This window comes from Lactuca virosa, chromosome 4 (assembly GCF_052849685.1).
Source record: "Lactuca virosa cultivar CGN04683 chromosome 4, Lactuca_virosa_CGN04683_v6, whole genome shotgun sequence".
NCBI classification, from domain to species: Eukaryota; Viridiplantae; Streptophyta; class Magnoliopsida; order Asterales; family Asteraceae; genus Lactuca; species Lactuca virosa.
The window spans coordinates 101,001,510-101,017,505 of NC_136429.1; positions in this window are offsets into that span (position 1 = coordinate 101,001,510).

The following is a 15,996-nucleotide window of genomic DNA, read 5'->3' on the forward strand; positions in this document are numbered from 1 at the left end:
AAAAAGCTGACGTAGAACTGATGTGACAGTGAATTAAATATATTGGAAAAGATCCACTCGATCTCCATAACAACTCGACGAGAGAATGTAACATGTAGATAACATTTTAAAAATACTTGAAGGTACGGAGACTATTTTCATTGATGATCTCCCAGAAAAATTCATTCTCACACCATATGATCTTTTATATATGATACAAACAATATATATAAAAATAAAACAGGGACAAGGGTAAGCATATTAACAATATGATTACAAATAAATAATGATCTTTTATCATATACTAATTTGAATATATTTTTTTGTTCGTTTGTTAATTCTTAATATCAAATTATATGTAACATCCCAAGTTCGGAAGCAAGAAGTTGAAGGGTGCTAAGTGAAAATAAAGGAAGGGACTCGGCGAGTAGGTCTCTTGACTCGCCGAGTCGAAGCGGGTGCGTGACACGGGGTTAAGTGGCCTGACTCGGCGAGTCGGCGGCTGGACTCGACGAGTCAGTGCTGGTCGAGGAAAAACCCTAATCTTCGGGGTTGCACCCTATTTAAAGGACTTAATGTCCTCCCCTCAGCTCCCTTAGCCCCCTTTGAGACCCAGAAACCCTAGAATCGTGAGTGAGAGCCATTGGAAGCAAATTGGAGCATTGTTAAGTGTTTTGTGAAGAGATCTTGAAGATCAAGAAGCTTGGATCAAGGAGATTTGTGGAGATTCAGATTACTCTTCAGCAGGAGGTCGTTTTGGAGGTAATGAATCGTTATCCTTGGCTTTCCCCTTTCTAGATCCATTTTCATGGAAGTTTTAGGGCTTGTTTGGAGATGATATGATGAGATCTTGGTGTATAAGTTAGATCTGGAGTTAAAACTCCAGATCTGGGCTCTATTTGGATCAAAGATGCAGAAAGCCATTTTGGTTGCTATGCAAAAGCCTTTCCCCAAGAGTTAAGTCCCTTTCTAGCTTGGTTTTTGGTATTATGGGGCAAGAAGCACGTAAAGGTAGCAACTTTATGTTGCTAATGGACTCTAGAGACCCCGATCTATTGTTTGGAGCAAAGGAGCAGCTCTGTGTCTCGAGATTTTGGGAATGCACGTATGGACTCGACGAGTCTGGGAGATGACTCGGCGAGTCGGGCTAGAGATCAGACTTTGAGTCACGTAGTAACTCGGCGAGTCGCATGGGTGACTCGGCGAGTCTTATGATGATGAGCTTGGACTCGACGAGTTGGAAGAACAACTCGGCGAGTCTATTGAAGATTGTCGTGGACTCGGCGAGTCTGTTCTTGGACTCGGCGAGTCTGGTCGCAGAACCCCTAACCCCTTTTGGTTAAGACGCAGATCAGTGAGTCGAGGGGTGACTCAGTGAGTTGGACAGGATGGGACTCGGAGATCGCTGGACTCGACGAGTCTTGGGGTGACTCGGCGAGTAGACTCGGGTTATGGGAATTTCTGAGTATAGGGACTCGACGAGTCGACGGGTCGACTCGGCGAGTAGAGTCAGTCAGGGAGGTTGACTTTGGCTGAGGACTTTGACTTTGACCAAGAGTTGACCAGTTTGACTTCCAAGGGTATTTTGGTGATTTTGGTATTTATGGAATTGATTCTTTGGTAGTGTTCGGTGGTGGAGTTCGTGTCGGTGATCGGAGCAGCTGATCTTATCCTTTCAGTCGGCAATTGCGAGGTGAGTTATCCTCTCTATATCGACAGGGTCTACGGCACCAAGGCCGACCCTTTATCGGATGGAAATCCGGGTATTGTTTGTTATGTTATTGTTTTGCTAGATCTGCATCCTGGTATTTAGGATGATGTTATGTTAGTGACCTGGTTAAGGTCGGTACCCAGGATATAGGGTAATGTTATGCTAGTGACCGGTTAGGTCGGAATCCTGGTTAGGATGTTGATATGCTATGTGATCTGTTAGACTGTTTGTCTGGTTGAGGATTGTTATGTGATTGATTGTTTTATGTGCACATGGTTGTTTGACGGGGGTTGGGTTGAGGCGGGTCCTGCTTTGTGCTGAAGGCCAACATACCCAGGGCGGACCGGATATTCCGAAGGCCCAGCGAGCGGTCCGGATAGGCTGAAGGCCCCAAAAGGGCGGACCAGACGTGCTGAGGCTCGGGGAGTGGACCAGGCCGACTGAAGGCCCGGTGCGGGCGGATCAGTCATATTGTAGACTCAGAGAGTGGACCAGGTGGATTGAAGGCCCGGTGCGGGCAGACCAATCACACTGTAGACTCGACGTACATGGCTAGACTCGGAGGGTGGACCAGGTGGACTGAAGGTCCGGTGCGGGCGGACCAGTCACATAGTAGACCCGATGTGCATGGTTGTTCTATTTATGATATGTTATGAGTGTGATATGTGTGGTTGGTATTTTGGGGGTAACTCACTAAGCTTTCGGGCTTACAGTTTCAGTGTATTGTTTCAGGTACTTCAGGAGATCGTGGCAAGGCGAAGGCGTGATCGTACCGCTCCTCATGTTTTATGATTTATATGATATGGTTCCGGGGGATACTCTGATGTTTAAACTATTTTGAAAACGAGTTGTATGAACGTAATGGTTTTTGAATGATTAAAATGTTTTAATTTGGCTCAAATTTTATGGGTGTTACAAGTTGGTATCAGAGCCTTGGTTTGAGTGAATTGGAGGAACATTCGTGTGAATCCAGTCTCAAATCAAGGAGGGATTTTTAAAATGGTTTTCAAAAGGTTTTCGAAATAAGTAAAGGAGGATGCAGAGGGTACGATCAGCCAGAGCCAGTAAGTAGACCCCAAAATACCATACATGTTATTTGATTATGTGATATGTTAGAACGGCATGTTAGTACTAGGCTAGGGATCTTCAGGAATTGCATGATAGAATTGCCTGATTATGTGATGCCTATTAGCCTAGGGTTTTCCTTATTTGAGATATGCAGCTTTTCCTCTAGGAGTGAGGATTGAGCGGGTGTGTGTATATGGTTAGAGTGTTGTGATGATACTTGAGACAAATATGGGTAGGTGTGGAAGGTAGTATGGGCCCGTACTACTGAAAGCACAGGACCCATACACGTATCAAGGAAGTCACAACTCTCTAGGGTATCGGTTATGAGATAGTCCCCGGGTGATTATGAGATGTGTCTAAGGGTCTCGTTGGTGTATTGCAGTATGGCGATTACGAGGCGTTTCAGGGCAGGATCCGATTCTGGATCAGGATCGGGAGAGGGTGGTCAGGATGGGTCAGTACCACCCGAGGTCATTGGTCAGATGAGCACGGACGAGTTGGATGCCAGGATTCGTGAGATCCTGCATGATGAGGTTGCTGCTATGTTCCGGGCCGAGTTGTCGGAAATGTTTGGGTCGATCAAGACTGACAAGGTCCTTAGTTCCGAGTATGGTTGTAGGCTTGGGTTATGTATGTGGAGGTATTCCAACCTGGGGTATTCCATCATGAGGATTCGTTCCAGGTTGCTAGTTGTCAGGGTTATCGCCAATCTTGGGCGAAGGAAGATGAATTAGTGTCTTGGCGGAGCTTAGTGGGTGTTGTGGTATCCAGTTTTCGCAGGTTGCGAATGAATGCGTAAGACGGAAGTAAGGTAGTGTCTTCAGGTGGCACTTAGTTGATGAGTGTTGTCATCAGAGAAAAGAAGCCGATGGCCGGCTTGAAGCAGTTGATCAGGACCCTGCAAGGGAAGAGATGGATTTTAGGGATTCGATAGCAGTGATTGAAGGAATCTGGGTCGGTTTGAGATCAGTGGATGCATTGTGGGAGTATCATCCGGAAGTTCGTGTTGCCGTAGGCTTCGAGGACGAAGCCTAATTTAAGTGGGGGAGAATTGTAACATCCCAAGTTCGGAAGCAAGAAGTTGAAGGGTGCTAAGTGAAAATAAAGGAAGGGACTCGGCGAGTAGGTCTCTTGACTCGCCGAGTCGAAGCGGGTGCGTGGCACGGGGTTAAGTGGCCTGACTCGGCGAGTCGGCGGCTGGACTCGACGCGTCAGTGCTGGGCGAGGAAAAACCCTAATCTTCGGGGTTGCACCCTATTTAAAGGACTTAATGTCCTCCCCTCAGCTGCCTTAGCCCCCTTTGAGACCCAGAAACCCTAGAATCATGAGTGAGAGCCACTGGAAGCAAATTGGAGCATTGTTAAGTGTTTTGTGAAGAGATCTTGAAGATCAAGAAGCTTGGATCAAGGAGATTTGTGGAGATTCAGATTACTCTTCAGCAGGAGGTCGTTTTGGAGGTAATGAATCGTTATCCTTGGCTTTCCCCTTTCTAGATCCATTTTCATGGAAGTTTTAGGGCTTGTTTGGAGATGATATGATGAGATCTTGGTGTATAAGTTAGATCTGGAGTTAAAACTCCAGATCTGGGCTCTATTTGGATCAAAGATGCAGAAAGCCCTTTTGGTTGCTATGCAAAAGCCTTTCCCCAAGAGTTAAGTCCCTTTCTAGCTTGGTTTTTGGTATTATGGGGCAAGAAGCACGTAAAGGTAGCAACTTTATGTTGCTAATGGACTCTAGAGACCCCGATCTATTGTTTGGAGCAAAGGAGCAGCTCTGTGTCTCGAGATTTTGGGAATGCACGTATGGACTCGACGAGTCTGGGAGATGACTCGGCGAGTCGGGCTAGAGATCAGACTTTGAGTCACGTAGTAACTCGGCGAGTCGCATGGGTGACTCGGCGAGTCTTATGATGATGAGCTTGGACTCGACGAGTTGGAAGAACAACTCGGCGAGTCTATTGAAGATTGTCGTGGACTCGGCGAGTCTGTTCTTGGACTCGGCGAGTCTGGTCGCAGAACCCCTAACCCCTTTTGGTTAAGACGCAGATCAGTGAGTCGAGGGGTGACTCAGTGAGTTGGACAGGATGGGACTCGGAGATCGCTGGACTCGACGAGTCTTGGGGTGACTCGGCGAGTAGACTCGGGTTATGGGAATTTCTGAGTATAGGGACTCGACGAGTCGACGGGTCGACTCGGCGATTAGAGTCAGTCAGGGAGGTTGACTTTGGCTGAGGACTTTGACTTTGACCAAGAGTTGACCAGTTTGACTTCCAAGGGTATTTTGGTGATTTTGGTGTTTATGGAATTGATTCTTTGGTAGTGTTCGGTGGTGGAGTTCATGTCGGTGATCGGAGCAGCTGATCTTATCCTTTCAGTCGGCAATTGCGAGGTGAGTTATCCTCTCTATATCGACAGGGTCTACGACACCAAGGCCGACCCTTTATCGGATGGAAATCCGGGTATTGTTTGTTATGTTATTGTTTTGCTAGATCTGCATCCTGGTATTTAGGATGATGTTATGTTAGTGACCTGGTTAAGGTCGGTACCCAGGATATAGGGTAATGTTATGCTAGTGACCGGTTAGGTCGGAATCCTGGTTAGGATGTTGATATGCTATGTGATCTGTTAGACTGTTTGTCTGGTTGAGGATTGTTATGTGATTGATTGTTTTATGTGCACATGGTTGTTTGACGGGGGTTGGGTTGAGGCGGGTCCTGCTTTGTGCTGAAGGCCAACATACCCAGGGCGGACCGGATATTCCGAAGGCCCAGCGAGCGGTCCGGATAGGCTGAAGGCCCCAAGAGGGCGGACCAGACGTGTCGAGGCTCGGGGAGTGGACCAGGCCGACTGAAGGCCCGGTGCGGGCGGACCAGTCATACTGTAGACTCAGAGAGTAGACCAGGTGGATTAAAGGCCCGGTGCGGGCGGACCAATCACACTGTAGACTCGACGTACATGGCTAGACTCGGAGGGTGGACCAGGTGGACTGAAGGCCCGGTGCGGGCGGACCAGTCACACAGTAGACCCGATGTGCATGGTTGTTCTATTTATGATATGTTATGAGTGTGATATGTGTGGTTGGTATTTTGGGGGTAACTCACTAAGCTTTCGGGCTTACAGTTTCAGTGTATTGTTTCAGGTACTTCAGGAGATCGTGGCAAGGCGAAGGCGTGATCGTACCGCTCCTCATGTTTTATGATTTATATGATATGGTTCTGGGGGGATACTCTGATGTTTAAACTATTTTGAAAACGAGTTGTATGAACGTAATGGTTTTTGAATGATTAAAATATTTTAATTTGGCTCAAATTTTATGGGTGTTACATTATATATTAGATTATTTAACATACCATCAACGCCTTAAAGAAAATGAAATAAGATTGTTTAACCAAAATGTTATTTCATTATATTTATATGATAATAATAGAATATCAATGAGATAACATTGCAGACGAAATGTTAGGGACGGAAACCCTAATCGCTAATTTCAAAAAGGACTTGCAGTGCAAGCGTATGGTGCAAATGTAATAGTGGTTGTCGATATTGTTTACGGTAAATCTAGCGGGGCTGGTGGTTTGAATTGAGATTAGGTTTTGGATGTCGCAGTTGTCGTATGCCTTCTTCGTTACTTCTGCAACATTATGAAATCCATTAACAAAATTAAAGACAAGAGTGTCATCGATTTTGAAGGTATGGTTTAGTGACCACATAACATAGAGACCGTCATTTTGTGGCACTGCCCAACCAAAGGAATCACCAACGACGTGCTCTGTTGCCACCGAGTGATTGAACTCCATGAATACGACTAACATGACTATAATTAGAAACAAACTTGGCTTTAGGTTTGTCATTCTTGATTAATTATGTGTCTTGTAAAGGGAAGCTTTTCTTCTTATGCCATGAGAGAATAAGTTTTGGTTGTATTTATAGGAAATTATAGTTGTAGATGTTTATTGCATAAATGAATGGTAATTATTAATTAATTTTAGGTATTCATATACTAGTTTACAATTGTAGATATTTATTGCTGACATTAAGGGTTATTAATTCTAAGTATTCAAAATGTGATTTCGACATGAATGAAATATTTATCATTTTAGACTATGATTGATTAAGATGGTATATTCTTATATGGCCAATTACTAATATATCAAATAAGAAAATGATTTCTATTTTTTTGAAAAAACTTTAGTAAAATAAAAAATCACCTATTTTAACAAATCCAATTTTGTAAAATATCATTGATTCATTGGCTTTATAAAATTAAATTACGATATGATTAGTCTCCACTAATTTTGTTATGGCTCAAATAGAAGAAAAACCAGTCGTCTTTCACTTTAACTGAAAAATACAAAACATTATCTCTCTATTTAATGCAAATTTTCATTTAATGATGAAAAAAAGAGTTATTCATTAAAAAATTAAAATGAACATAATCCTCCATCACCTATACCCTCCAGAAAATATCATAAAAATAAAATAACAGCCTAACTCACTAAAAACAACTCATAAATTTACATTTTATTTTTCGTAACAAATATAACTTTTGAAATATATTAAAATTCCTGGTCATGAGAATACAACTGCTTAATACGTAAGGTCATTAGTTGGAGAGCGTGGGTTCAAACCTCACTAGTATCTCTCTCTTTTTTTTTTTCTTTTTGCAAAACATGACTTTATATGGATTCAAACCCACACCATCCAACATATAAACCCTCATTAACCAATTGTGCTAAATCCATCTTCAAATAAAATATAATAACCACAAAATTTATAGGTGTGGGGAAAAATATGTCTATGTATCTCTTTAGCAAGTTTGATGATCATTTTGTTATATATTCTAAAAGAACGGTCGCATACAATAACGGACGAAAATACTATGTAGATCACTTACAAAAACTAACAAAGAGTCATTGATCTTGAAAAAAATATGTTATATTTTTTTTATACAAGATGTCTATACGACCAATGTTTTAAAAACCGGTTTTTTAGTTGAACCGGTATGGTGACCGATTCCCGGTTCAACCGGTTTAACCGGTTCGACCGCCGGGTGAACCGGTTTCTATACTTTTCATGTTTTTTTTTTCTATTTTCCTATACATACATACATATAGAAATTATGAATTTGATGTTTACAAGTTCAAACATTAAAAGTACACATAAAAATAAGTTGTAGATGAATCCAAATACATTAAAATAACACATAACCATAAGTTTTAGTGTTTTACATCAATCCATATACGTCAAAAAGAAAATAAAGTATAATACCGTAACGAAATATAGTTTTTGATGAATACAAACACATCAAATGAATTTATAACATTTACCATATGTTTTTATTTATAAAAAACTAAATAGATTTGAAAAAAATCATCAAAGTTTATTATGTAAATGGTTCTTTTTCATGTGTTTTTATTCGGTTTAACTGGTTCAACCGGTTTATTTTGACCGGTTCAACCGGTTTTTTCTAAAAACTGGCCGGTTCAATCCGGTTCAGAAATCAATGTAAAACCGGTGATAGTTGAACCGCTCCCTCTCCCGGTTCCCGGTCCAACTGGTTTGACCGACCGGTTCAAACCGGTTTTTAAAACATTGTATACGACTATACGGATGTATCATAAAAGAATTTGTTCATGTGACCCCAAACATATAAAACAAACATATAAAGTTGAATTGGTTCAATAAATTAAACTATTTTATGTTACTTTTTGAACATATAAAACTACTACATAATGACATGTCATCTCATAATTTTCATTTTAGATAACATATTCTTGTTTTTTCTATTTAAATCACTATACATGTAAATAAACAACATTCGAGGACAATGGCAATCAGCTAAGACATTTGCCATTCATCCTTGTTTTGTTGACGTGGCTCTCTTGTTATTTTGTCATCAACATGTGGTTTATGTGGTGTTTTATAATAAAATCGAGAGATTCAAACAATAGTGAATGACTGTCAAAAATTGATCAGAGTCATGGAGGAAATGGGTCAAGTAAAGATGTAGATGAAGAGGAAAATCTAGGGATATATTTGAGCGTTTTCGGGTGGCAGTCGGAAACTGGAAGCTATATTTTTATTAGGCTTTTATAACACTAAATGGTATAACTTTTATGTGTGCACACCTGGATCGCCCGGGTATCTTGGCCTACAGCACAAATCAGGACCACCTCAACCCACCTATACAACGATTAGAGGAAATCCTCAATGTACAACCTAAAACCCTCGAGTTGACCAAAAGTCAACTTGGTCAAAGGTCAACGGTCAAAGTCAACAGCCAAAAGTCAACACAGTTGGCCACCATGTCGTGGTCAAGCTTATGCCACGCCGTGACATTCTCATGACAAAACAGTCGCGAAGAACCTTTCCGCTACGTCGTGGGATCTGTTCTGGACCTCTTAATATTAAGCCCTTAATTCATTAAGCCTCATAATCATCCTTTCTAGAAGGATTCTATGTACCCATAACCATCATAAAAACCCTTGCTTTATGAACATGCATGTCAAATGCATGTCATACATTTAAGTTAGGTCAAACTAAGAAGAAAGATGTCAAAACCTTACACATGGAACAAAAACTTCATGGGACTTCAGCTCTAGAACATATAGTCACATAGAGACCTCAAGGACCTATAAACTTGCCAACTTTATGGAATCCATCCACTCAAATTAACACACATGAATAATAAGACTCAAAATCTAGATCTAGAAGACTTGAGACAAAAAGATATAAACATGTGGACTTATAAAGGTCCAAGATATGCACAAGAAGGTGGTGAAGAACTTTGCTTGCTGAATCCTTGCACTTATAGCCCATTCTTTATTTTCAATACCACAAACACCACCAAAGAGCTTCAAGATGTCAACAATGAAGGCTAAAGTTTGTTTCTGGATTTGAGAGGGTGGTGGAGGCTGAGGGTGAGCAAACCCTAGCCATCACAACCTTTAAATAGGGCTCTACGCCCAAAAATTAGGGTTTTGCACCCCAGACATCGCCACGTCGTTGTACATTAAAATTACATGCTTCATATAAGATTTGACCACGTCGTGGTGCTTCCTCCACCATGTCGTGGTCACCAAAAGATTCCACATTTTAAAGGTATAATAATGATACAATTTCGAAGGTATAATAATGATACAATCTTACAGTCAACTTCGTATAATATGTCACTTGCAACCCCTGTATTTTGTAAAATGATATTTTTCATCCATTTACTTTTTAAAATATCACATTCACCCCTTCCCACAACAATGTACAGATAAAACTGAAAGAATACAAGGATACGTACCCGCAACATCGCTTGCTGGAGTCCTGAATTCTCCTGTCTGACACTGCTGGAGTCCTGACTTCTCCTGTCTGACACTGCAGGCGACTTCACTGCTCCTCCCCTCCTCCTTGGACAGTCGGCCTTCTTGTGGCCCACCTGATCGCAGTGAAAACATAATGGGCTTGCCCCCTGAGAACAATCTCTGCTGACATGACCAACCCTGCCACACTTGTAGCAGCCTAAACCCTTGGAACGATAAACTCCCTTGTGCACTTTCACGCGCGTGCTGTACTGACTCCGGCCCTGCTGGCCTTTCACCCGATGATCAGAAGTCTTGGGTCTCTTCTCGATACCCTGTACTATACGCACCTGGCACGACCCTCTCTTCCCAAGGTGCTCCAAATCGATCTCGCATCCTCAGACTCTGGAAGTCATATCCTTCAGGGTCTGACACCCTGTCACGCTCACTAGCTAACTTACCAACGGCTGAACTGCAACAACTAGAACATCCTATGCCCCAAACCAGGTCACAAACTCATCCCAAGACATATTCTCCAATTCAAAAGTGTAATAGATCGCTCAATTAATTCCCAGCAGCTCCTTGCCGCCCGATACAGGAGATCCAAGGCGAACTGAACCTTGGACACACTCTCGGGAACCAGAACCACCTCCCTGACTCAGACGAGAGCTGCGGAATAGGGACAAATCCATTACTTTGAGATTATCCAGCCTGTGCCACATGTGACTTAGCATATTCACTTAATAGCTAGCTCACATTGCTAAGAGTCCCTCAAAGCACAAAGCAAGAGTGTGTCCAGACACACCCGAGAGTGTGTCCAAGTCCCTCAAACCAGGGCTCTGATACCAACTTGTAACATCCCAAAATTTAAGACCAAAAATTTCATTTTTAATTTAATAATTATAAAACGATTTGTCTGAAAACATCCATAATATCAACTCCTATCAAAACCAATGTATCAATAGTCAAAACATGTCATGATAAAACAACATCAGAGTATAACTCCCAAAGATCTCATGTGCAGAAATCATGGTGTGATGCGCTGCAAACATGTCGGCTCCTTTCCTTTCGAAGAAGAAGTACCTGAAACCAAAACTGAAAACCGTAAGCACAAAGCTTAGTGAGTTCCCCCATCATACCACATACCATACAATAACATACTGCCTAGCATATCCGGGTGCTGGCCTACCCCTTCAGTCTCTTTCAACCGGTAACCGCCTAGCATATCAGGGAGCTGGCCTACCCCTTCGGTATCTTTCAACTGGTATCTGCCTAGCATATCTGGGTGCTGGCCTACCCCCTTTCGGTCTCTTCCAACCGGTAACGGGGACTATTTCACCCCTACTAATACCACATATCATCCTAGTACCTAAACATATAAGTCACATACTGCCTAACATATATGGATGATGGCCTACCCCTTCGGTCCTTTCGACTGGTAACGGGGTCTATCCTACCCCTCCTACCACTATCACATAATATCATAGCATACTAGCACATCAAGCATAACAGATAGTAGCATACCAGACAATTATCACAAAGACAATCATCTATACTGTAATCAACTACTAGTGGGTTGGCATTGGTGTCTTCGACCCACTTCTACTGGAAGGTAACTCACCTCACACTGCTGAAGCTCACTGCAGGAAATCCTTAGCTGCTGTCCTGGCAACTCCTTGGGCTATCAATACCAAAATATCACCCAATTAGCAATTGGGTTCCAAACCATGATCCATAATCCTTACTTGGGGTGAAATGACCGTTTCACCCCCGACCCATCAAGGCCCAAATTATAAAATCCATGAAAGTCCATCAATGGCCCAATTTTCCAACTTGGGCCTAAACCCTTACATGAAACCACCCTTTAGAACCCATTATGTACTTCATAACCCTACAGGAGTCAACCTTGGGCAAATTCAAGTCAAGGTCAAAGTCAACATCCAAGTCAAAGTCAAAGTTAACGCTCCGAGTTGACTCAACTCGTCGAGTTTTCCTTCAACTCGTCGAGTTCCCATAAACTATAGAATCATGATACCACGAATCAACTCGTCGAGTTCTCCCTTAACTCGTTGAGTTATTTCGTTTTCAACAGAATCGGGACATACTCACGTCAACTCGCCGAGTTCCTTTGTGAACTCGTCGAGTTCTTCAGTCTGTTAACCATTCTTAATGCATTAAGCCATTTCCCTTGAATCCAACTGCTCCAAACCTCAGGTCCTTTCCATTATGATGTCTAGAAGGGTAAAGTTTCCAACTTTCCCCCAAGAACCATCTACTAAGCTTAAAACTTAAACCCTAGTTTCTTTAAAGGCAGTCTTGATCCATTAAACCCCCTAAACTCCTACTACAATCCACCAACATATAGATCTGATGTCCCAAGGTGGAAAAATTATGTAAAGTTTCCAACTTTACGTTCATGCATGCTAGAAACACCCTCAAATGTCCATTTTTGGCTTCACAATGGACATATTGCATGAATCGGACATGGAGGCCATTAAAGTTTGCAACTTTAAGCCTCAATGGGCCATATAGGGTTCAGATCTATCCCATTAACCCCTGGAAACCTCTTCTTTTCGGACCATTTGATCAAAGCCCCAAAACTCAAACTAAAACTTCAAGAAAAGAGATCTAGTAAGCTATAGGTCAAGGTGACGACTTTATACCTAAAAGATGCAGCTCTTGATGAAGGGTTTCTGGATCTAGAGTCACTCCTCCAAGCTAGGTGCTTCCTTCTTCAAGTCTCCTTCAATAATCACCAACAAATACTCCTTATGAACTCACAACACTCAAAAATGGCCTTAGGGTCTCGAGGTTAGGGTTTTGGACGATGGAGGCTGGAAATGAGGCCAACCCTAGAGGTTAAGTTGTTTAAATAGGGTGTAAAACCCCGAATTTAGGGTTTCTCAAACCGCGACCAACTCCTCGAGTTGATCTTCGAAAATTCATGTGACTCATAATTCCTACACGTCGAGTTTATGCCTTAAACTCGACGAGTTGACCTTTAAAAATGAGGTTTTATTTTCCATAATTAGCCTTCTAGATTTCCAGTGTTACAACTCTCCCCCACTTAAATTAGATTTCGTACTCGAAATCGCTCCTTATTGACACCCATATCAAAGCAATCAATCCTGATGACCATGATCGGAATTTCTGCGCATATGATGGCCTTCCCAAGGCCACCAAAACCCAAACGAAACTCCTACCCCGAAATAACACCCGAACCTTCAGCCCTTGCAAACCATCTCTACCTCCTGAGACCTGAATCTGCAATATCCTGACTCCTCAACAGCTCGACCGTGTCGAACCAACTTTCTGATATTATTTAATCCCACTACAAGTGACTTATCACTTCCCAATCAATCAGTTACTTCGTCTATACTTGTAAACCTAAAACACTAATACCGCCCGAGACACCGAAACTGCCTGAAACAGTATGTTGCATCCTGGTTGCTTTCGAAAATCCACTGAGACCTCCCTGGTCTCAATTCGTTTTACAGTCATCTGAAATGCCAGGTTCCGGCCCGATTGTGGAGCCAAAAGACTCCCACACAGTTGCCCCACACGACTTCCGAACGAAATCCTCGACTGTCAATAGGTTTCATCAGTTATCTTGACACTATGGCTCTAACTGTTGGGTTTTGAGCATTCTAACACTTCTAAGGTGTAAATGCAACCCTAAATACCTTGGATCTATGTTTTCTCTATTATACATGCAAACTTGAACTTTCTAAGGTATTACCCTAACTAGCATACAAAACATTGATACTTGGGTAATAAAACAAGTTAGATAACATACCTTTTCTTTTAGTTGGAAGCCTTGGACCTTTAAGAACTTAGTGCCCCAAGTGTTGCACCTCAAATGGAATCACACAACACTACCAACAATTGGAATAACTTGAGAGAAAAACACTTGCACTCATAAAATTGGCTTGCCCTCTTGTCTTGTCCCTTTAAAAGGTGTCATTTCATGAGCTATGAGGCTTCTTATATAGTGTGCACATTAGGGTTACACCATGTAACTCATGACTTTCCACATTCCTCATGATCCATGGGTTTTAACCTCCATGGAGTATCCATGGGTCACCATATGGGTTTAGCCCAACATGAAGAACTATGGATCATAAGTCCACTTTATAAGAATGAATGGTTTACCAAATCAATCCCCATTTATTTAATTAGTCTCTTTTGATCACAAAATTAATTCCAAACTAATTCTTGATCAATACTAATTAAATAATATGATTTCATATTAATATATTAGAACTTATAATATATATTAATAAATCATAAGTATCCTCTTCTCACAAAAGTCTATCCAAATTGTTCCAATGCCATGCAACCCAAATGGACCATGCTACTCCCGAGTCAAGTACATACCAATAATAGTTATGGGCTTAGCCACCTAATCCAACACTAACGACCTCCTGATCCAACCGATCGGGTCCATACGTCAAATCCTGACATCACCAAATCCAAGGCTAAAAGTGATTGCTACATGACCAAGGGTAGCCTTATATCACAAACGACCTTAAACGATCCATCGCTTCCTTGATCCCATGACTGCAGTGGTGTTCCTACGGTCTTATCATTGGCTCAACCAGGTCTAATTCATCTGGAGAAATCTGTAAACCAATATGTGGATTTGCCACGCCCTCACTGCTGCACTCGAACTGGTGGGTACTACTGTTCCTTCCACGACCTAACAACACTCCCATGCTATCTACCAACCTAGTGAATGCTACGGCTACACCCGCAGTCTTACAACACTCTAGTACTATCTGCTAACCTTGTGAATGCTACGACTACACCCGCAGACTTACAACACCCTAGCACTATTTGCCAACCTTGTGAATGCTACGGCTACACCCGCAGACTTACAACACTCTAGCACTATTTGCCAACCTTGTGAATGCTACGGCTACACCCGCAGACTTACAACACTCTAGCACTATCTGCCAACCTTGTGAATGCTACGGCTACACCCGCAGACTTACAACACTCTAGCACTATCTGCCAACCTTGTGAATGCTACGGCTACACCCGCAGACTTACAACACTCTAGCATTATCTTCCAACCTTGTGAATGTTACGACTACACCCGCAGACTTACAACACTCTAGCAATATCTGCCAACCTTCTGAATGATACGACTACACACGCAGACTTACAACACTTTGGCACTATATGCCAACCTTGGTCCTACCGTCAATCCAACTATACCCATCCTAGGTCGAACACGCACTCAACCTAACACTCAACTGAACTTGAGTCCTAACTGGACCTCTAACCTGGTCCCCGAAACCTGCTATCCGATGCCAATGAAAGGCGTGAACCAAATGTTGGAATGTTTTCCGAACTCTCAACTCACACAATCCACAACCTAGATGGTCACTCGACTACCTTCCTCCCTGATGGGGATGCGAAACTCATCCTAGTTTCATACCTATATTTTCTCCTGAATACCTGGTCGATTCTCCCCCACTTAGATTCGACTAACTCTTCACGGCATGTGAGAATTGGAGGATTCCCAATCCTTCTTACTTTCTAATAATCCACTGTTGACAACCTGTGCTTACCCATGCTAGCGATCAATTACCAATCAAACCCTAAGATCGTCCATCCTCTGAAATCTTGAAGTGTACTCTTGAAATCTGGTCCAGTCCGATACCTCAATCCATCTCCCATGCTGGCGACCGGAGGCCTTAATCTTTACCCTGGCTGACGGATCCTCGTTCCCACTTCCATTCTCGCAGCACCACTAAACTCTAACCGAACACAACCGATGCGAAAATACAATTCTCTTGAACATCCAACAACCAAACACATATGCGTCTAACACCCGTATCCTCCTGCTACCACTCCTCTCCTAGTGTTGGTAGTGCTAGAACCCAGAAGTTCTCCCATAGGCCACTGCCGATCATACCAGAACAGATGATGAAACCACTATATC